Below are 22,677 nucleotides of genomic sequence, written 5' to 3' on the forward strand. Positions count from 1 at the left end.
GATGGTGAAACCCCATCTCTACTAAAAATACAAAAATTAGCTGGGCGCGGTGGCAGGCACCTGTAATCCCAGCTACTGGGGAGACTGAGGCAGGAAAATCGCTTGAACCTGGGTGGCAGAGATTGCAGTGAGCCAGGATTGTGCCACTGCACTCCAGCCTGTGTGACAGAGTGAGACTTTGTCAAAAAAAAAAAAATTACATCAGGGACAAAAAGAAAGAACATGCAGAGAAGCAACACCGTTCTTTTTCTTTCTTTCTTATTTTTTTTTTGTCCCCAGACGGAGGTGCACTCTTGTTGCCCAGCTGGATTGCAATGGCACGATCTTGGCTTGCTGCAGTCTCCACCTCCCAGGTTCCAGCGATTCTCCTTCTTCAGTCTTCCAGGTAGCTGGGATTACAGGCGTGTGCCACCATGCCTGGCTAATTTTTTGTATTTTTAATAGAGATGGGGTGTCACCATACTGGTCAGGCTGGTCTTGAACTCCTGACCTCAGATGATCCACCCACCTTGGCCTCCCAAAGTGCTGGGATCACAGGTGTGAGCCACCCGACCTAGCCGGACACCATTCTTTTTCAATGAAACAGTCTAATTTAAGAGAATGGGCCTTCCAGTTTGAATGCAAAAGGTATGTGGCCCCAGTGTTGCATTCCTTTGAATCCAAGTACATGCCTGCGGCTGGGAGGCAACGCTAAGGATGAAGCAAGTTCAGAGGAAAGTGTTTAATGAACTAGAGATGGTCACCGATAAAACAAATTTTTAGAAGTTCTCAGACCCACCCAGAGGTGAAGGGCAGCCAGAACTATCAACACAGTGGAAAAATGAGCTCTCGCAACTGCACACACACAGCTTCTAGGAGGGTTACCAGCTCTTGACATAAGTTCCTGGTTGTAGTTTTAAATATCTGCCTTCACCACCCTCTGTGACTTTGTTTAAAACTTATTTCTGGTTTGTTTAATTTGATTCCAAGAATTTCAACAGCAACTTTCTGAAAACACAGGAAGACAAAGTCTCTTGCTTTGATTGAAAGAAAGCAGCTATTAAAATCATTTTCCTGGGAAAACCATAAGTGTTTTTTAGGTTTTACTCTTCGAATATGCTCCAAATCAATTTTATTGTCCACCAAGGCAACCAGAGGCTGAGTTTCTGACTCTTCACTCACTTTCTCCACTAATCTTATAATAATTTGTAATATCATATACCAAGAGGATTTCTGTGCTCCGTAGATGCATTTGTCCAACGTTTTGCTTCCTATTATCTGCCCTCCTATATCCCAAACTAGAGAGCAGCATTCAAGTGTCCTGGCATTGTTATCCTTCTCAAAAGAAATCCAGTCCTATAGTTTGTACTGGTTCCTAAAAGTTTTTTTTTCTTTTTTCTTATTTTTTTGAGATGGAGTCTCGCACTGTTGCCTGGGCTGGAGTGCAGTGGTGTGATTTTAGCTCACTGCAACTTCCACCTCCTGGGTTCAAACAGTTCTTTGCCTCAGCCTCCCAAGTAGCTGGGATTACAGCCATGTGCCACCATGCCCGGCTAATTTTTTGTATTTTTAGCAGAGACGGGGTTTCACCACGTTAGCCAGGCTGGTCTCGATCTCTTGACTTCATGATCTTGCCCGCCTTGGCCTCCCAGAATGCTGGGATTACAGGCATGAGCCACCACGCCCAGCCTCCCAAAAGTTTTTTGAGCAAAACCTGCAGCTAAGGAGATGTTTGTTCTGGGAGGTACTGTTCCCTAGCACGATGATTTTCAGTGCTGGTCCTGGCTGTCTTCCTCAGAGTCCTACATGATGTCCCAGGAACCATGCCCGCCCCCCTCCCCCAGAATCTCTCGCCAGGTGCTATCTTGTCAACATCTTCTCCCCCTGCCCTCTGTGAGTCTTTCGTTGAGGGCTGGGCTGTACATGCACAGTATGAGATTCTTTGAGGCCTAGAAAAGAGCAGCTGCACTTGACTAGCCAAAATTAAAAAAAGAGCAGCTGCTATGGGGTTGAAAGAATGGAGAAGGCTGGGTGCGGTGGCTCACACCTGTAATCCCAGAACTTCGGGAGGCCAAGGCAGGAGGATCACTTGAAGTCAGGAGTTCAAGACCAGCCTGGCCAACGTGGCAAAACCCCATCTCTACTGAGAATACAAAAATTAGCCAGGTATGATGGCGCATGCCTGTAATCCCAGCTACTTGGGAGGCTGAGGCAGGAGAATGGCTTGAACCTGGGAGGCGGAGGTTCCAGTGAGCCGACATCGAGCCATTGCACTTTAGCCTGGGTGACAGAGTGAGTCTCCGTCTCAAAAAAGAAAGAAGAATGGAGATACTAGAGATTGCACAGTGCTGAGAAATAGGTTCTGACCTAGCCAGAGTGGAGATAACTTTTTAACATTCCAGGCATTCAATTGAAAAACCACAGCTTAGGGGAAAGAACCACCTCCTAGAGTAAAGACTACTCTAGGCCTGGCACGGTGGCTCCCGCCTGTAATCCCAGCACTTCGGGAGTCCAAGGTGGGCGGATCATGTGGTCAGCAGTTCGAGACCAGCCTGGCCAACATGGTGAAACCCAGTTTCTACCAAAAATACAAAAAAAATTAGCTTGGTGTAGTGGTGTATGCCTGTAATTCCAGCTACTCGGGAGGCTGAGGCAGGACAGTTGCTAAACCTGGGTGGCAGAGGTTGCAGTGAGCTAAGATCAGGCCACTGCACTCCAGCCTGAGCGACAGAGCAAGACTCCATCTCGGAAAAAAAAAAAAAAGACTACCCTAAGACTGCCCTAATGAAGCCTAAATTATACCTCAGCAGGATCAAGGATCAAGGATCAAGGAAATTAACTGCCTCTCAGAACAAAACTCAATACTTTTCTAAAGATGCAACATAGTCCAGATTCCTTAAAGCATATCACTCATAGTGTGCAATCCACAATGAAACATTTACTAAACATGTCATGAAACAGGAATACATGACCCATAATCCAGAAAAAATACTGTAAGTTCCCATATTTTATTCACTTCCTATCTTGCCTTTCCTTCTCTGTTTCTGTTCCTTTCCCATCTTTTTTTTTCTATGCGCTTCTTCCCTTTCTTTCCTTTCTCTACCTATTTCCTTTCATTTGCCTCCCCTTCTCCAGTTTTCCATCTGTTCCCTTCTCATCTTTCTTTCCCTTTCCATGTTTCCTTTTATTCCCTTATCACCTTTCTTTCCCATATAACCATCGCATCCCACATGCCTTTCCCTTCTCATTTCCCCATCCCTTATTTCCTTCCTTTCCCTCACTTCTAATCATTTTTTCTTTTCATACCTACCCTTCCTTTTTTTTTTTTTTTTTTTTTGAGATAGAGTTTCGCTCTTGTTACCAAGGCTGGAGTGTGGAGTGCAATGGTGTGATCTTGGCTATCACAACCTCCGCCTCCCAGATTCAAGCGATTCTCCTGCCTCAGCGTCCCGAGTAGCTGGGATTACATGCATGTGCCACCATGCACAGCAAATTTTTGCATTTTTAGTAGAGACGGGGTTTCTCCATGTTGGCCAGGCTGGTCTCGAACTCCCAACCTCAGATAATCTGCCTGCCTCGGCCTCCCAAAGTGCTGGGATTACAGGTGTGAGCCACTGCGCCCAGCCACCTTCCCTTTCCTGTATTGAAAAGTTGTCAGTGGGTAACCATGGGGCATCAAAGGATTAAGGGGAGATCTACACAAAGGCATATTGATAGCATGTTCACTGGAGTTCAAAGTTTTAGGGTCCTGGTGGGTAGAGGGGTCATGAGGTGGCAAGAAGATGAGATCGCTGGTGTGGTTGGCAGGGATTACTTGCATTGAGTAAATAAGTAAAGTGGGCTCAGTAGCAGAATGAATATGACAGAGGAAGGAATCAGTAAACATGAATATAAAATAATAGAAATGATCTAATCAGGCCAGGTGCAGTGGCTCATACCTGTGATCCCAGCACTTTGTGAGGCTGAGGCAAGAGGATCACTTGAGACAGTATGGACAACATAGTGAGACCCCATCTCTACCAAAAATGTAAAAATTAGCTGGGCATGGTGGTACATGTCTGTAGTCCCAGCTACTTAGGGGCTGAAGTAGGACGATCGCTTGGGCCCAGGAGATTGAGGCAGTAGTGAGCTATGATTGTGCCACTGCACTCCAGCCTGGGGGACAGAGTGAGACCTTGTCTAAAAAAAAATTAATCTTAACAACAGAGAGAAAATAAACTTAAAAATATGACCAGGTGCAGTGGCTCATGCATGTAATCCCAATACTTTGGGAGTCTGAGGTGGGCAGATGGCTTGAGCTCAGAAGTTCAAGACAAGCCTGGACAACATGGTGAAACCCCTTCCCTACAAAAATTAACCAAACGTGGTGGTGTGCACCTGTCCCCAGCTACTTGGGAGGCTGAGGGTGAGAGGACTGCTTGAGCCTGGGAGGGGGTGGGTTGCAGTGACATTGTGCTACTGCACTCCAGCCTGGGTGACAGAGTGAGACCCTGTCTTGAAAAAAGAGAAAAAAAATAGCTCCCCAGAGACCTGTGGGACAATAACAAAAGAAGTAAATAACACATATCATAAGAGTTACAGAATGAGAAATGAGAGAGAATGTGGGGTTGAAAATATATTGGATGAAGTAAGACTGAAATTTTCCCAAATTTGGTGAAAGGTGTAAATTTACAGATTCAAGAAGTTGTGAATGAATGTCAAACAGGATAAACTCAAAGAAATACATGCTAAGACACATCTTTTTTTGGTATTACATATATTTAAAACCATAATTATATGCAAAGTGTATGTAGTGACAATGTACATTTCCTCTACATACTGAGGCCGGAGAATTGCTTGAACCCAGGAGGCGGAGGTTGCAGTGAGCCAAGATCGTGCCATTGCACTCCAGCCTGGGCAACAAGGCCAAAACTTTGTCTCAAAAAAAAATTATATTTGGTGGTTGAACCAAAGTCATATCATCTGATATGGTGCTCAGTGTATATAGAGGAAATGTACATTGTCACTACATACACTTTGCATATAATTATATTTTTAAATATATGTAATGCATAAATATGTTTTAAGAGTGGGGAGGGTAAAGAGAACTAAATGGAAGCAAAGTTTCTGCACTTCATTCAAAATATAAATTGTTGATACCACTAAACTGTGATTAGTTATGTATTTATATTGTGATAACTAGAGTGGCCACTAAGCCTATACAAAGTAATGTGTTCAAAAATATTATCACTGGCCGGGCGCGGTGACTCACACCTGTAATCCCAGCACTTTGGGAGGCCAAGGCGGGTGGATCACGAGGTCAGGAGTTCAAGACCAGCCTGGCCAACATGGTGAAACCCCGTCTCTACTGAAAATACAAAAATTAGCTGGGTGGGTGTGGTGGTGCGTGCCTGTAATCCCAGCTACTTGGGAGGCTGAGGCAGAAGAATTGCTTGAACCTGGGAGACGGAGGTTGCAATGACCCAAGATCGCGCCACTGCACTCCAGCTTGGGTGACAGAGCAAGCAAGATTCCATCTCAAAAAAAAAATACTATCACTAATTCAAAATAGAATTCTATAAAATGTTTAAGAAAGTCACATGAGGCCAGAGCAGATGCCTCACACCTGTAATCCCAGCACTTTGGGAGGCTGAGGCAGGTAGATCATCTGAGGTCTGGAGTTCAAGACCAGCCTGGCCAATATGGCAAAACCCCATCTCTACTAAAACTACAAAAATTAGCCAGGTGTGGTGGCTCATGCCTATTATCCCAGCTACTCAGCAGGCTGAGGCAGGAGAGTTGGCTGAACCTGGGAGGCGGAGGTTGCAGTGAGCCGAGATCACACCACTGCACTCCAGTCCGGGCGACATGCAAGACTCCCTCTCAAAAGAAAAAAAAAGGAACTCACATGAAAGCAAGTAAAGAAAAACACAGGAATGAGAAACAGAAGGGATAGAAAAAAATAAATGGCAACCTTAAGCCCCAACGCATCAATAATTATTATGAATGTTAATGATCTGAATGCACTAATTATAACACAAATTGGAAGAGTAGTTACAGAATGTAATCCAACTCTGTGCTGTCTACAGTAAGCTGACTTCAAAACATTTGACAAAGGTAAGCTGAAAGTAAAAGGATGGAAAAAGATGTGTCATACAAGTATTAATAAATACCAATAAAACAATCAGGAGTGTATTACTATCAGATACAGTAGACTTCAAAGCAAAGAAAATTACTAGGGATAAAGAGAGGTATTATTTAATGATGAAAGGATCAATCTAAAGAAGACATAATGACCCTTAATTTTGTATGCACCAAACAACAAAGCTTAAGCTATACAAATCAAAATTGATAGAATTAAGAAGAAATTAAAAAATCCATAATTGTAGATGGGGATTTCAATATCCACACTCAGTATTGACAGACTACTGGAAATACAATCAGCAAAGATATAGAAGAACTGAAGAATGTCATCAACTAACAGGATCCAATCGACATTTATAGAATACTCTACCCAACAACAGAATACACAGTACTTCCAAGTGCCCATAAAATATTCACCAAGACAGAACACTATCTTGGGTCATAAAACCCAATTTTAAAATAATTTAAATCAGTCAGAACATACTCATTTTCTGTTGCTGCTGTAATAAATTACCACATATTTGATGGTTTAGGTAATTAAAAATGTATTATCTTACATTTCTTTAACTCAGGTGTCTGACATGGGTCTCATCAGGTTAAAATCAAGGCATCAAAAGGGCGGCATTCCTTTCTCTTTTTCTTTCTTTCTTTTTTTTTTTTGTGTGTGTGTATGTGTTTTTTTGTTTGTTTGAGACTGAGTTTCACTCTTCTTGCCCAGACTGGAGTGCAATGGTGCGATCTCGGCTCTCCACAACCTCCGCCTCCTGGGTTCAAGTAATTCTCCTGCCTCAGCCTCGCAAGTAGCTGAGATTACAGGCATGTACCACCACGCCTGGCTAATTTTGTATTTTTAGCAGAGACGGGGTTTCTCTATGTTGGTTAGGCTGGTCTCGAACCCCTGACCTCAGGTGATCCTCCCACCCGGGCCTCCCAAAGTGCTGGGATTACAGGCGTGAGCCACCCCACCTGACTGGCTGCATTCCTTTCTGTACGCTCTAAGGGAGAATTCATTTCTTTACTCGTTTAGGTTGTTGGCAGACTTCAATTCCTTGTGGTTGTAGGAATGAGGTCCATGTTTACTTACAGACTATAAACTGAAGATGTTCCCAGCTTTTAGAGGCTAACAGATTCCTTGGTTTGTATCCCGCTTCCTTCATCTTCAAAGTCAGCAATGGCAGATTAAGTCCTTGTCATGCTGCATCTCTCCATCTTTCTTTTGCTTCTCTCTTCCACTTTTTTTTTAGATGGAGTTTCACTCTTGTTGTCCAGGCTGGGGTGCAGTGGTGCAATCTTGGCTCACTGCAACCTCCGCCTCCCGAGTTCAAGTGATTCTTCTGTTTCAGCCTCCTGAGTAGTGATGATTACAGGCATGCGCCACCACACCTGGCTAATTTTGTATTTTTGGTAAGGACAGGGTTTCACCATGTTGGTCAAGCTGGTCTTGAACTCCTGGCCTCAGGTGATCTACCCGCTTTGGCCTCCCAAAGTGCTGGGATTATAGGCATGAGCCACCTTGCCTGGCCCCTCTTCCAATTTTATGATTAGATTGGGCCCATGTGGATAAACCAGGATAATCTCCTATTTTTAGTAAACTGATTAGCAACTTTAATTTCATCTGCAGTCTTAATTCCTCTTTGCCATGTACCAACATATATACAGGTTTCAAAGATTAAGATGTGGACATCTTTGGGTGGTCATTATTCTGCCTACCACACAGAATATATCCTCTGACTGTAATGGAACCAAACTAGAAATCAGTAATAGAAATACAGGAGGAAAATCAATGAACACTTGGAAATAAAATAACACACTACTAAATAATGTATAGCTCAAAGAGAAAGTCTCAAAGGAAATTTAAAAATCATGTAATTGAATGAAAATGAAAATACAACATATCAAAATATGTGAGACCCATCTAAATCAGTGCTGAAAGGGAAATTGTTTTTATATAGAAGCTTCATTGAAATATCATTTACCTTTTATTTATTTTTGAGACAGTTTCTTGCTCTGTTGCCCAGGCTGGAGTACAGTTGTGCAGTCATAGCTCACTGCAGTCTCACTGTCCCAGGCTCCAGCTGTCTGCCCACATCAGCCTCCTGAGTAGCTGGGACTACAAGTGCATGCCACCACGCCTGGCTAATTTTATTTTTGTAGAGATGGGGTCTCACTTTGCTGCTCAGGCCAGTCTCGAGCTCCTGGACTTATGTGATTCTCCTGCCTTGGCATCCCAAAGTGGTGGGATTATAGGCGTGAACCACTGCTCCCGGCCCAATTTACCTTTTATAGTATACAATTCAATGTTTTTTTTTTAAAGCATATTTACAGAGTTGTGCAACCATCACCACTATCTAACTTAAGAATATTTTAGCCAGGCATGGTAGGTAGCATGTGCCTGTAGTCCATGCTACCTGGGAAGCTGAGGGATTACTTGAGCCCAGGAGGTTAAGGCTGCAGTAAGCTATGATCACGCCACTGTACATCAGCCTGTGTGACAGAGTGAGACCTTGTTTCAAAAAAAAAAAAGAGTATTCCCATCACCCTAAAAAGAAACTCCATCTTTACTCTTAATCACTTTCTATTCCTTTCTGCCCTGGGCCCAGAAATAACTACTTTCTGTTTCTATGAATTTTCCTATTCTGTACTTGCATATAAATTGAATCATATAATATTTAGTCTTTCATGATGGACTTCTTTTACTTAGAATGTTTTCGAAGTTCATCCACATTGAGGTATACATTAGCACTTCATCTCTTGGTCAAATAATATTACATTGTATGAATATATCACATTTGGTTTGTCCATTCATCAGCTGATAGATATTTGGGAGTTACAGTTTTTGACTATGATGAATAAATGCTGCTATGAACATTCCTGAGCATGTTTTGGTATGAACATATGTTTTCAATTCTTCTGGGTATACACCTCAGGGTAGAATTGCTGGATCCTAGGGTAATTCATTGTTTGCCATTTTGAGGAAATACAAAACTGTTTTCCAAAGTGGCTATACCAGTTTACAATTCTATGAAAGAGAAATTTATAATACTAAATGGTGCTCATATTAGAAAAAAGGAAAGACCTCAAATTAATAATCTAAGTTCCTGATTCAAGCAACTAGATAAAGAAAAGCAAATGAATCCAAAGGGCTGGGCACAATGGCTTATGCCTATAATCCCAGCACTTGGGGAGGCCGAGGCGGGAAAATTGCTTGAGCCCAGGAGTTCAAGACCAGCCCAGACAACATAGTGGGACCCTATCTCCACTAAAAGCAAATGTTAAATATTAAAAAAAATATAAATAAACCAAATAAAGCAGAAGAAAAGAAAGAATGCAAGAACAGAAATCACCAAGGCTGGGTACAGTGGCTCATGCCTGTAATCGCAGCACTTTGGGAGGCTGAGGTGGGTGGGTCACTTGAGGTCAGGAGTTTGAGACCAGCCTGGCCAACATGGTGAAACACCATCTCTACTGAAAATACAAAAATTAGCTGGGCATGGTGGCATGTGCCTGTAATCCCAGCTACTTGGCAGGCCGAGGAAGGAGAATTGCTTGAACTTGGGAGGCAGAGGTTGCAGTGAGCTGAGATTGTGCCATTGCACTCCAACCTGGGCAACAGAGTAAGAATCTGACTAAAAAAAAAAAAAAAGAAAAGAAAAGAAAAGAAATTCATCATAAAAAAGAATACAAGCCTGTCATTTCTAGCAGCATGGATGGAGCTGGAAAATATTATGTTAAGCAAAGTAAGCCAAGCACAGAAAGACAAATATTGCATGTTCTTAGTCATATTTGAAAGCTAAAAAAAAAATTGAACTCATAGAGAGTAGAATGATGGTTACCCAAGGCTGGGAAGGGTAGTGGGAAGAGGGGATACAAAGTGGATGGTTGGCTGGGTGCAGTGGCTTCACGCCTGCAATCTCAGCACTTTAGGAGGCCGAGGTGGGTGGATCATGAGGTCAAAAGTTTGAGACCAGCCTGGCCAATATGGTGAAACCCCATGCCTACTAAAAATACAAAAATTAGTCAGGCATGGTGGCACACACCTGTGGTCCTAGCTATTTGGGAAGCTGAGGCAGAAGAATTGCTTGAACCTGGGAGGTGGAGTTTGCAGTGAGCCAAGATTGTACCACTGCACTCTAGCCTGGGTGACAGAGTGAGACTCTGTCTCAAAATCCAGGAGGCGGATTGTTGCCCAGGCTGGAGTGCAATGGCGCAATCTCGGCTCACCACAACCTCCGCCTCCTGGGTTCAAGTGATTCTCCTGCCTCAGCCTCCCGAGTAGCTGGGACTAAGGCATGCATTTTTGTATGTTAGTAGGCACAGGGTTTCACTATGTGTTGGCCAGGCTGGTCTCAAACTCCTGGCCTCAGGTGATCTGCCTACTTGGCCTCTCAAAGTGCTGGGATTAAAGGCATGAGCCACCATGCCTAGCTCTGTATATTTACTTCCAAAGGCCTGCACCTTTGCATCTCTGGCTCTCTTGGAAGCCTGTTTTCAGGAGCAGCTTTGCTTGTACATGCAGAGAACTGACAATGCCTGAGAATTTACATTTGTCCTTTTGCAACCCCAGCCCTTTCCACTTGCAAGTTCTGGATAGTCTTTACCAAATGAAGGTTATTGGGTGAAAATATGAAAATTTAGTTCCTCTGTCTTGAGTAGGGACAAACCCTATGGCATAATCTACACTCAGCATTCTTCTGTGGGATCATGCAGAAGCAAGCCTCCACGGGATGTTGCCTGAAATTACACATTTGCTTAGCTTCTTCCGCTTTCCTGTCCTGCTTCCTCCATTTCCTTATTGGGATCTCCTGGGAGCACTTCCTTAAATTAACTGCATGTACATGAATCCTCATCTCAGAGCCTGCTTCTGGGGAGCCATCCCAAGACAAGGGGGATTACTTATTCCTAATTTCCCCAGTTTTCAGGTGAAGGGACCATATTCAATTAACACTCCAGGCTTTCCTATGCCCTTCACTGCTCCTCATGGGAGAAGGAGTGACATGCTAAATTGTGATTTGGGACTAAGAATTTGGCATCTGTGACTTATGCCCACCCTTTCTTTCCTTCTTTCTTTCTTTCCCTTTCCTTTGTTTTCTTTCCTTTTCTTTTCTTTTTCTGAGACGGAGTCTTGCTCTGTCACCCAGGCTGGAGTGCAGTGGTGTGATCTTGGCTCACTGTAACCTCCACCTCCCTGGTTCAAGCAATTCTCCTGCCTCAGCCTCCTGAGTAGCTGGGATTACAGGCATGCACCACTACACCCAGCTAATGTTTGTATTTTTAGCAGAGACGGGGTTTCACAATGTTGGCCAGGCTGATCTCGAACTCCTGACCTCGTGATCTGCCTGCCTTAGCCTCCCAAAGTGCTGGAATTACAAGCATGAGCCACCGTGCCCGCCCGACTTATACCCTTTCTTTGCGGCATTCCTGCCTGCAGGGAGCATGTGCTCTGGTCAGTAAGCTTAAGGAAAATGGCTCTGCCTTTGCAGGAAAGGCCCAGAAGCCGAGCCTGAGGGAGGAATTTAGGTGTATGTGATTTATTGAGGGAGGGCTCTTTAGGAAAAACCTGTAAAAGAATGAGAGTAGAAAGATAGCGGGGAGGAATGGGTATATTCCTGGCCTGTAGCATGTGTCAGAAGTTGTTTCATGTAGCAATGAGGAGCTTCAGGAGTTCTTCCATTAGGAGGCAGGGGGGTTAGGCCTATCAGTCAGTCATTGGTCATTACTGGTGATGGTGGTATGTGGTGGGCGTGGGAGATGTTTGGATTTCCCAGTTGTCTTCAGAAGAAGTGGCTCCCCTTAGCAAAGGGTAATTATTTGGAGATGTTTGAAGGTGTAAACTGTTAGCCACAACACTCAATGTAGCTGGGGAAGGATGCACCAGTTAATGAAGGTGATCAGCATAAGGCACCAACAGTGTCTACTATAGTGCATTCCTTGGACCAATCAGATCCACTTGCTACTTCCTACTAGGTTCACTCTGTTTGGGCATGGATTCTCCAGGATTCTAGTTGTGGGAATTCCTTTAGGAAACTTGCAAGAGGAGATTTAAACAAACCACAGCCTTGATTGCTCTGATTGGTCCTGAGACTTTAACTGATACTCTCCTTTCCTTCTTTCATCACGCATTCTAGATTTCCCTAACTTGCTTGGTTCTTCTGCTGGTCTAGGTGGCTTTCCTGATGGGGTGACCTATGCCCTCATCACTGTGGGACTGAGCCCCAGTTTCCATGCCCTTATCAGGTCTGTGGTTGCTGCACTTGCTCACTCATGGCTAAAACTGGGCATTACAGTAGCAAGAGATGCCCCAGTTGGTCACATGAATGCCAAACATATTCTTCACTGTTCATATTATATAGCAGCAACCCTACATCCTCACGATAATCTAGGGTCAATTCCCACTGTCAATATGGTAACTCTTTTTCATATCTGCTGATCTATTGGCAGAAGGGGCCCAAGTGACCAACCAATAGATGTAGCTTTAGGTGTAGTTGGATTCTTACTATGTCCCTTTGTGGAAGTGATCCCCATCTGGGAACTGGGTCTTCTAGATGCATAGATTCTAAAGTTATGGAGACAGGAAGCATAAATTCATCAAGTGAGTCATTAGGAGTGATGGTGAGAGGGTCACTCTTACTTCCATGTCTTGGTTCTTACACCCATGTTTATTACCTGTTAGGGCCAGAGCACTACATGATGATCACTGGGTTAGAGCTAGAGTGAGTAAGCTTTTTCTATAAAGGGCCAGACAGTAAATATTTTAGGCTTTGCAGTCCATATGGTCTCTGTTGCTACTGCTCAACTCTGATGTTGTAACATGAAAGCAGCTAAAGACAGTATATAAACAAATGAGCATGGCTATGTTCCAATAAAATCGTATTTACCAAAACAGGCGGTGGGCTGGATTTGGCACGTTGGCTATAATTTGCTGATCCCTGGTTTAGAGTACAGATGCTCCTCAACTTTCAATGGGGTTATGTCCTGATAAACACACCGTAAGGTGAAAATATTGTTAGTCGAAAATGCATTAAATACACCTACTAGTGAACATTATAGCTTAGCCTACCCTATCTTAAACATGCTCAGAACACTTATATTAGCTTACAGTTGTGCAAACTCATCTGGCAACATGGTACACTGTAGGGTATTGGTTCTTTATCCTCGTGATTGTGTGGCTGAGTGGGAACTGCAGCTTGCTGCCCCTGCCCAATATCACAAGACAGTGTCATATTGCATATCTCTTTCCCAGGAAAAGGTCAAAATTCAATATTCAAAGTGTAGTTTCTACTGAATGTGTATTACTTTCACACCATTATAAAGTGTAAAAATCCTAAGTGGAGCCATCATAAGTCAGGGACTGTCTGCATATACTGCATCTTGAAGAATAGTGCCCCATCCTCACATGGATAGCTTCAAAGCTGGTGCTTCATCTGTGCCTTTAAAGTGCCTTTCTTCCCTCCTTCCCTCTCCCTCCCTCTCTCTCTCTGTCTCTCTCTTTCTTTCTTTTTCCTTTCTTCCTCCCTCTCTCTGTCTTTGTCTCTCTTTTTCTCTTTCTTTCTTTCTCTTTTCTTTCCTTCTCTCCCTCTCTCTCTCTCTCTCTCTCTCTCTCTCACTCTTTCTTTCTGAGTTTCACTCTTATTGCCTGGGCTGCAGTGTAATGGCACCATCTCGGCTCACTTCAATCTCCACCTCCCGAGTTCTTCAAGCAATTCTTTTGCCTCAGCCTCCTGAGTAGCTGGGACTACAGGAGCCCACCACTGCACCCGGCTAATTTTTGTATTTTTAGTGGAGACGGGGTTTCACCATGTTGCCCCGGCTTCTCTTGAACTCCTGACCTCAGGTGATCTGCCCTCCTTGGCCTCCCAAAGTGCTGGAATTACAGGAGTGAGCCGCTGCGCCCAGCCCTAAAGTGGCTTTGTATCACTATTACACCAGCAGCCTCTGAATGGTGCCCAATGTTGTAGGGCCAATGGATTTCATTGTCGTGTGTTCACTGCTGCATCACAGTTTCCGTAAAGTGGATCCCTTGGTCTGAGGAGACATTAGGAGGGATCCTATGTTGGTAGATCAGATACACCATGAATTCTCAGATAGTGGTGCTGACTGACTCCTTGCAGGCAGTAAAGGAAAAATTCGTAGGTGACATATGTGGTAATCTCTGTCATAATGAACCACTGACCTTTTTAGAGGGAAGAGGTTGAATGTAATCATTTTGACATCACGTGACTGGTTGATATCCTCAAGGGATGGTGCCATATCGGGGATTTGGTGTGGCCTTTGTTGCTAGAAGTTTAGACTTTCAGCCACAGCTATCTCTACATTAGTCTTGGTGAGAGGAAGCCAATGTTGTTGGATATGTATAACCTCTGTCTTTGCCACTGTGGCTATTCTGTGTGCAAACACTGGGATGGCAGAGGACAGACTGGCTGATATCAACTGGCCAGATCATCTTGTCCTCTTGGTCATTTAGTGCTTCTTCTGCAGTGAATGCTTTTTTTTTTTTTTCTGAGATGGAGTCTTGCTCTGTTGCCCAGGCTGGAGTGCAGTGGCGCGATCCCAGCTCACTGCAACCTCTACCTCCCAGGTTCGAGCACTTCTCTGCCTTAGCCTCCTGAGTAGCTGAGATTATAGGTGCCCACCACCACACCTGGCTAATTTTTGTATTTTTAGTAGAGATGGGGTTTCACCATCTTGGCCAGGCTGGTCTTGAACTCCTTACCTGATGATCCACCCTCCTCGGCTTCCCAAAGTGCTGGGATTACGGCCGTGAGCCACCGCACCTGGCCTTTTTTTTTTTGAGACAGAGTCTTGCTCTGTCACCAGGCTGGAGTGCAGTGGTGGGATCTCTGCTCACTGCAACCTCCACCTCCCCAGTTCGAGCAATTCTTCTGCCTCAGCCTCCCAAGTAGCTGGGACTACAGGCGTGCACCACCATGCCCAGCTAATTTTTGTATTTTTAGTAGAGACAGGTTTCACCATGTTGGCCAGGAGGGTCTCAATCTCTTGACCCCGTGCTCTGCCCACCTTGGCCTCCCAAAGTGCTGGGATTACAGATGTGAGCCACCACGCCCGGCTGTGAATGCTTTCTGATGAAATGTTAAAATGAAGAGACAAAACCCTTAACACTTTGTACCCATTCCCATAATTCCACCCATATGCATTTTACCCAGACCTACTTCACACCAATCTTTCCATCTTTCTCTTTCAATCTGCTGACCAACCAGCCAAACCATTCACTGTTTCCCATGAATGAATATATATTGTAAGTTTGGGCCATTTCTTCAACACAAAGTGGATGATGAAGTGTACTACCAAAAGCTCTGCTCACTGTCCTTCAAAGTCACCCTTGAGTAAGGTTGTAGGGCAGCAGCTACATATTTTCAGCTGGTACACAAATACTGCACTGATGAACTAAATTTGAGATTTTTCCTTTTATGCCAGCTGATTATAAGGGAATACTTCCCCTTCCATGTCCTCATAGGTGTCAATTAAGGAAGAAGCACCAGTGTAACAGTGGTGGGTAATATAGGGGTCTGGACCACCTGTTTCTGTAGCTTACTTGGGTCTTGGCCTGCTAGCACCCAATCCTGCTGGATGTACCACTTTATCTTACAATAAATTGCCGCTGGGCCTGCCCAACCTTATGACTGGGTGAGTGTGACAGACCCAAGCTCAAGGCGGGAATATGGTTACTTGATATCCAAAGGGCAAGTACTCAAAAAAAAAAAATCTGGGCCAGGCGTGTAATCATGCCTGTAATCCCAGCACTTTGGGAGGCTGAGGCGGATGGATTACCTGAGGTCAGGAGTTCGAGACCAGCCTGACCAATATGGAGAAACCCCGACACTACTAAAAATACAAAATTAGCCGAGTGTGGTGATGTATGCCTGTAATCCCAGCTACTCGGGAGGCTAAGGCAGGAGAATCCTGGAACCTGGGAGGTGGAGGTTGCAATGAGCTGAGATCACGCCACTGCACTCCAGCCTGGGCAACAGAGTGAGACTCTAGTTAAAAAAAAAAAAAAAAAAAAAAAATCTGAAGAGCAAGTGCTTAATCTCTACAAGGCCCCAGGAGCATACCAGGAGCTCCTTTCAAATGGCATATAGCTTTCTGCTTCTAGATGGCATGGCCTTGCTCCAGAACCCTAAGAGTATGCACTGTACAGTTCCTATTTGGGCTTGTTAGGGAGTTCACATATTTTTTCCTACCACAGATACCTCTCATATCAAGGAACCTTTTGGAGCATATAACCCAAGTGGTGCGATTGCATTTACTGCAGCTTGGACTTGCTACAGAGGCCTTTCTTGCCCTGGGCTCCACTCACAACTAGTAGCCTTCCATGTCATTCAATAAATGGGTTATTACAGTGTTTCTAAGTGTGGAACATGTTCCTTCCAGGCCCAAAGAGGTCCACCTTTGGACTCTTTTTTAAAGGTGAGGTTAAAGGGGCAATAATTTTTCCATCACTTTGGAGTGAATGTCCCAGCATTCCTGAGAGCCTAGACCACCAGATCCCTAAAAACTTCACTCATGTAGCTCATCCCCGAATCTTTGCAGGGTTTATCTTTTACTTTCTAGAGTGTACATCTTATTAGGGCACCCAGGGTACTTCTGCTTCTTGCTCATCAGGTCCAGTTAACATGATACCATCAATATGGTGGACCAATATGATGTTCTATAAAGTATTTAGATGGTTCAGGTCCTGTTAAAAGAGAGAGCAGGAGAAATAACATAGCCTTGGGGTAAGACTGTGAATATATATTGGTGTCTGTTCCATGTGAATAGAACCAGTTCCTGATTTTCCTTCCTGACAGGTATGAAAGAAATGTATTGGTCCAAATCAATAGCCATATACCACCTACCAGAGGAGTGTTAATTTGCTTTAGTAAAGACACTACATCCAGCTCAGTAGATACAATTGAGACTATTATGTTTACTGGGCAAGTGGCAGACTGATTAGTTTTTCTTTTTTTCTTTCTTTTTTTTTTTCAGAGTCTTGCTCTGTTGCCCAGTCTTGCTCTGTTGGAGTGCAGTGGTTCCATCTTGGCTTGTTGCAACCTCCACCTCCTGAGTTCAAGTGATTCTCCTGCCTCAGCCTCCTGAGTAGCTGGGACTACAGGCATGTACCACCACGCCTGGCTAATTTTTATATTTTTAGTAGAGGCAGGATTTCACCATGTTGGCCAGGCTGGTCCTGAACTTCTGGTGTCTAGTGATCGGCCTGCCTCAGCCTCCCAAAATACTGGGATTACATGTATGAGCCACTGCGCCTGGCCCCCAGACTGATTAATTAAATAAAGATATGACGAGGACCATGACTCCTGCATTATTTAATATTTTGAGGGTGACACTCACCTTTGCTGTTTCTCCCTTCCCCCAGATGTAATGCTGTTTTTTATTTACTGTTTTGGCCATTGAAAGGTTTTTCTTTGAGGGTGGAGGTGAGTTTCAGGGGCTTCCATAGGGCTTTTCCTATTACAATAGCTCTCACTCCATAAAGCAAAGAACTGAGGTAAGGATTCTGAGAACTGTTAATGTATTCATTCCGATGATTCATTTGGGAGTCATGGAGATGACTATTGGACTCATTGTGAGACAAATCTGGGCCAATATCCTAAGTATTTCCTGACCGCCATAAGCCTCTCCCTAACAAGTGGGCCACAGTAACACTTTGGCTCCTGGGTGTCAGTGTCTACTTATTTCCTGGGTCGAGTAGGCTTGAAAGAATCTCTGCATTCCCCTTTCCCTAGCTGAGTAAATGGCCATAGACACTTGGAGAAGGCCTGGAGAACACTACTAAATATACTTACCATGTTGTTGTAGGGTCCTTTCTCATGGGAACCTGACCTCTTCTTCATTTTATGGGTTTGGCGTCTGAGAACTGGCTTAGGTCTGGAAGTTAGAAAAGGACCTGTGACTTTCCATTGGGGCAACTGACTTCAGACTTCTGCTTATCTATATATTTATATATGGTAATATCCTTGCTGGCTGTTTATCTGAATTGCCCCTAGGAATCAACGTTCTATGGGCCATCTCATTAAATCCCTGTGAGTCAGGAGGCATCTCTTGGTGTCATTTCAACCTTGCTGCCTATACTTATACCCACTTCACTTTTGATGGTTAAGTGCTGTCACCTAGACTCCCCTTTTTCAGAATCCTATCACCTCTATTAGCACTAGGGAGCCCAGTTCTGTACGAGCATCTCTCATCATCAGCCCTGACTTACAGAGTCTAGCTACTACTATGGAGCTTTTCTTTTCTTTTCTTTTTTTCTTCTTTTTGTAGAGATGGGATCTCCCCATGTTGCCCAGGCTGGTCTTGAACTCCTGGGCTCAAAGGAGTCACCAACTTTGGCCTCTCAAAGTGCTGGGATTACAAGCATGAGTCACCATGCCCAGCTGACTATGAAGCTTTTATTTATTTATTTGAGATGGAGTCTCACTGTTGCTCAGGCTGGAGTGCAGTGGTATGATCTCGGCTCACTGCAACCTCTGCCTCCCAGGTTCAAGCAATTCTCCTGCCTCAGCCTCCCAAGTAGCTGAGACTACATGCGTATGCCACCACGCCTGGCTAATTTTTCTATTTGTGGTAGAGACGGGGTTTTACCTTGTTGGCCAGGTTGGTCTCAAACTCCTGACTTCAAATGATCCACCCACTTTGGCCTTCCAAAGTGCTGGGATTACAGGTGTGAGCCACCACACCCGGCTAAAGCTTTTCAATAATGCTGGTGTCCCCTCACTATCACATTCCTTATTGTTTTGGTAAGTGAACTATACTCTGGGCCCTTCCAAAGAACATAGTCAACTGGTCGATCTTCTCGTCATATGTAATAAATCCATCCTAACATGTTCACTTCCTTAAGCCTTTTGATTTATTCCTCTATAGTCCCACTAAGTTCTAGTATCTCTACTTCATTTAATGTGGACCACTGCTTTTTTCTACCTTCCTAAAACCATTTCAAAACTGGCCTCTGGAGCCCTTACCAGTTTACTGAATCCTGTGTCACAGGAGGGTACCTGCATATTAACACACTTTTCTTTATCCAGCTTTGTAATCTGTCCTGTAGATCCAGCATCCGCAGATATACTCTTCCAGTTTTTGCTGGTAAACGTCAGCCAAGTTCTGCAGCTGCTTACGTGTATATAATGCCTCTCTTTTTGTGTATAATTCCTTTCCTCCCTCAGCAGGTCAAGCACTTCTCCAGACATCCCATGTTGAAATTTGACCATAGTTATTGTTCTAATTGCTGGGAGGGGAGGGGGTAGATCCTGAGAAGGGCAGGCATTGTCCCAGACAATGCCTCATTTGAGTTACTTTTATGATCTTCAATCAGGGAGGGACTGCTGTCCCCTAAAAGGAGGATTGCAGCACTTCTGCACATCCAGAATTTTCTGGAGGATCTTGGGGTTCAAGGGTCCCAAATGCATCTACTCAGTAATCTCTCATCCAAGTTCTAGGGCCCCACTCTTTATTGGGACCCTGATTTTGGTGTAGGAGACTCACTGGAACTGAGAATTCAGCCTTCTCTGAGTTTTAACTCCTATGATTTGCTCCTGAGCCCGGTTTGTTTCTGTGTCTCCACCCAAATCTCATGTTCAATTGTTGTCCCCAGTGTTGGAAATGGGGCCTGGTGGCAGGGGACTAGACTATGGAGTTGAATTTCTCATGAATGGTTTAGTACCATCCCCTTGGAACTGTTCTCAAAATAGTGAGTGAGTTCTCTCAAGATCTGGTCGTTTAAAAGTGTGGCATCTCACATATACACACAAACATAAACCATACATAGCAACATTTGCAGTCTTAGAGAAATATAAATAACAGTAGAGATGCAATGTTAAAATTAACTGTAGTATATACTGTACTACTGTAACAATTTTGTAGCCACCTCTTGTTGCTGTTGTTGTGAGCCCAAGTGTTGTGGGCATCTGTTTAGAACTTCGTGGGACACTAATCATCCCTACATGAGTAGTTTGTCTCTCCAGGAAATTGCATATCACAATAAAAAGTGATCTCTTGCAATTTTCATGTGTTTTTCATTGTGTTCAATCCGTATCATAAATCTTGAATAACACCATAGGGCCTAAGGTGGGACAAATCTTGAATAACGCCATGGGATGAAGTGCCGTTGGTAATACTGGAAGTGTTCCTAAGAAGTAGATAAAAATCATGACATTACAAGAAAAAAGTTGAATTGCTTGATATGTACCATAGATTGAGGTTTGCAGCTGTGGTTGCCCACCATTTCAAGATAAATGAATCCAGTGTAAGGAGTATTATAAAAAAGAAAAGGAAATTAATGAAGTTGTTACTGCAGCTGTGCCAGTAGGTATGAAAACCTTGAACTTCTTGAAAAATACCTCTTTATATTGTATTGAAAATGCAGCTTTTGGCCGGGAGTGGTGGCTCACATCTGTAATCCCAGAACGTTGGGAGACTGAGGTGGGTGGATCACTTGAGGTCAGGAGTTTGATACCACCTGGCCAACATGCCAAAACACTGTCTTTACTAAAAATATAAAAATTAGCTAGGCATAATGGTGTACGCCTGTAATCCCAGCTAGTCAGGAGGCTGAGGTTAAACTTGGGAGGCAGAGGTTGCAGTGAGCCAAGATCTCACCACTGCAGTCTAGCCTGGGTGACAGAGTGAGACTCTGTCTCAAAAAAAAAGAAAGAAAGAAAAGAAAATGCAGCTTTTATGTGGATGCAAGATTACTATAAGAAAGGTATGCCTACAGACTCTACTATGATTTGCGAAAAAGCAAAGTCATTATATGACAAATCAAAAAGAAAGTGAAGGATCTAACACTGGAGAATTTAATGCCAGCAAAGGATGGTTTGATAATTTCAGTAAGAGATTTGGCTTAAAAAACGTCAAGATAGGCCAGGCACAGTGGCTCATGCCTGTAATGCCAGCATTTTGGGAGGCTGAGGTAAGCAGATCACTTGAGGTCAGGAGTTTGAGGCCAGCCTGGCCAACATGGTGAAACCCTGTCTCTACTACAAATACAAAAATTAGCTGGGCCTGGTTGTGTGTGCCTGTAATCCCAGCTACTTGGGGGGCTGAGACAGGAGAATTGCTTGAACTCAGGAGGTGGAGGTTGTAGTGAGCTGAGATTGCACCATTGCACTCCAACTTGGGCAACAGAGCAAGACTCCATCTCAAAAAACAACAAGAAAAGTCAAGATAACAGGAGAAGCAGCTTCTGCTGACCAAGAGGCAGCAGACGAGTTTCTAGATGTTATTAAGACTATCATTGAGGAGAAAAGATATCTGTCTGAATAGGTTTTTAAATGTAGATTAAAGTGCTCTATTTTGGAAAAGAATTCCGGAAAGGACATTTGTTAGTAAGGAAGAGAAGCAAGCACCAAGATTTAAAGCTGGAAGGGACAGGCTAACTCTATCGTTTTGTGCAAATACAGTTGGTTTTATGATAAGAACTGCCCTTATCTATAAAACTGCTACCCCTGAGCCTTGAATAGAAAAGATAAACACCAGCTGCCAGTCTTCCGGTTGTACAACTAGAAGGCTTGGACAACAAGAATGCTTTTTCTGGATGGTTTCCATAGATGTTTTGTCCCTGAAGTCAGGAAGTACCTTGCCAGTAAGGGACTGCCTTTTAAAGTTCTCTTGATATTGAATGATGCCCCTGGCCATCCAGATCCCTATGAGTTCAAAACCAAAAGCCTTGAATTGATCTCCTTGTTCTCAAACACGATGTCTCTAATCCAGCCTCTAGATCAGGTAGCCATAAGGACCTGTAAGGCTCATTACACATGGTACACTATGGAAAGGATTGTCAATGCTGTGGAAGAGAACTCTGATAGAGAGAACATCATGAAAATCTGGAAGGATTACATCATTGAAGAAGCCATCATTGTTATGGAAAAAACTATGAAAACCAAGCCCAATACAATAAATTCCTGCTGGAGAAAACTGTGTCCAGGTGTGCATGGCTTCACAGGATTTATAACAGAGCCAATCAAGGAAATCATGAAAGAGATTGTGGAGGTGGGACAAAAAAGGTGGTTGTGCAGGGGAGAAGGATTTCAAGATATGGGTCTTGGAGAAATTCAAGAACTAATCGACACCACACTAGAGGAATTAACAGAAGACAACCTGATAGAGATGAGTGCTTCTGAACCTGTGCCAGACAATGAAAATGTAGAAGAAGCAGTGCGAGAACACAAATCGACATTAGGCAATTTAGCAGAAGCATTCTGATTATTCAAGATTGCTTTTAGCTTCTTTTATGACACGGGCCCTTCTATGATGCATGCACTGAAACTAAAGCAAACTGTGGAAGAAGAATTGGTACTATATAAGCAGATTTTTAGGGAAATTAAATAGCGAAAAACATCAAAAATTATCATGTATTGAATTTCCATAAAGTTACACTAAGTATGCCTGTGTCTCCTGACTCCCCTTCCGCCTCTTCCACCTTAGCCGCCCCGAGACAGCAAGACCAACCTCTCCTCTTCAGCCTACTCAACCTGAAGATGAGGACAGACTTTTATGATGATCCACTTAATCAATAGCAAATATATTTCTATCATGATTTTCTTCATAACATTTCCTTTTCTCCAG

At 43.7% G+C, this 22,677-nt stretch overlaps 1 pseudogene; it reads right to left on the reverse strand.

The window, feature by feature from the left end:
• Window positions 1–739: 739 nt before the first annotated feature.
• On the reverse strand, window positions 740–21,747 carry LOC105730858 (ras-related protein Rab-28-like; annotated as a pseudogene).
• Window positions 21,748–22,677: the final 930 nt, after the last annotated feature.

The sequence above is a fragment of the Aotus nancymaae genome, unplaced genomic scaffold (genome assembly GCF_030222135.1).
Source record: "Aotus nancymaae isolate 86718 unplaced genomic scaffold, 86718_ANA_hifiasm-v0.15.2.pri h1tg000004l, whole genome shotgun sequence".
In the NCBI taxonomy this organism is placed as follows: Eukaryota; Metazoa; Chordata; class Mammalia; order Primates; family Aotidae; genus Aotus; species Aotus nancymaae.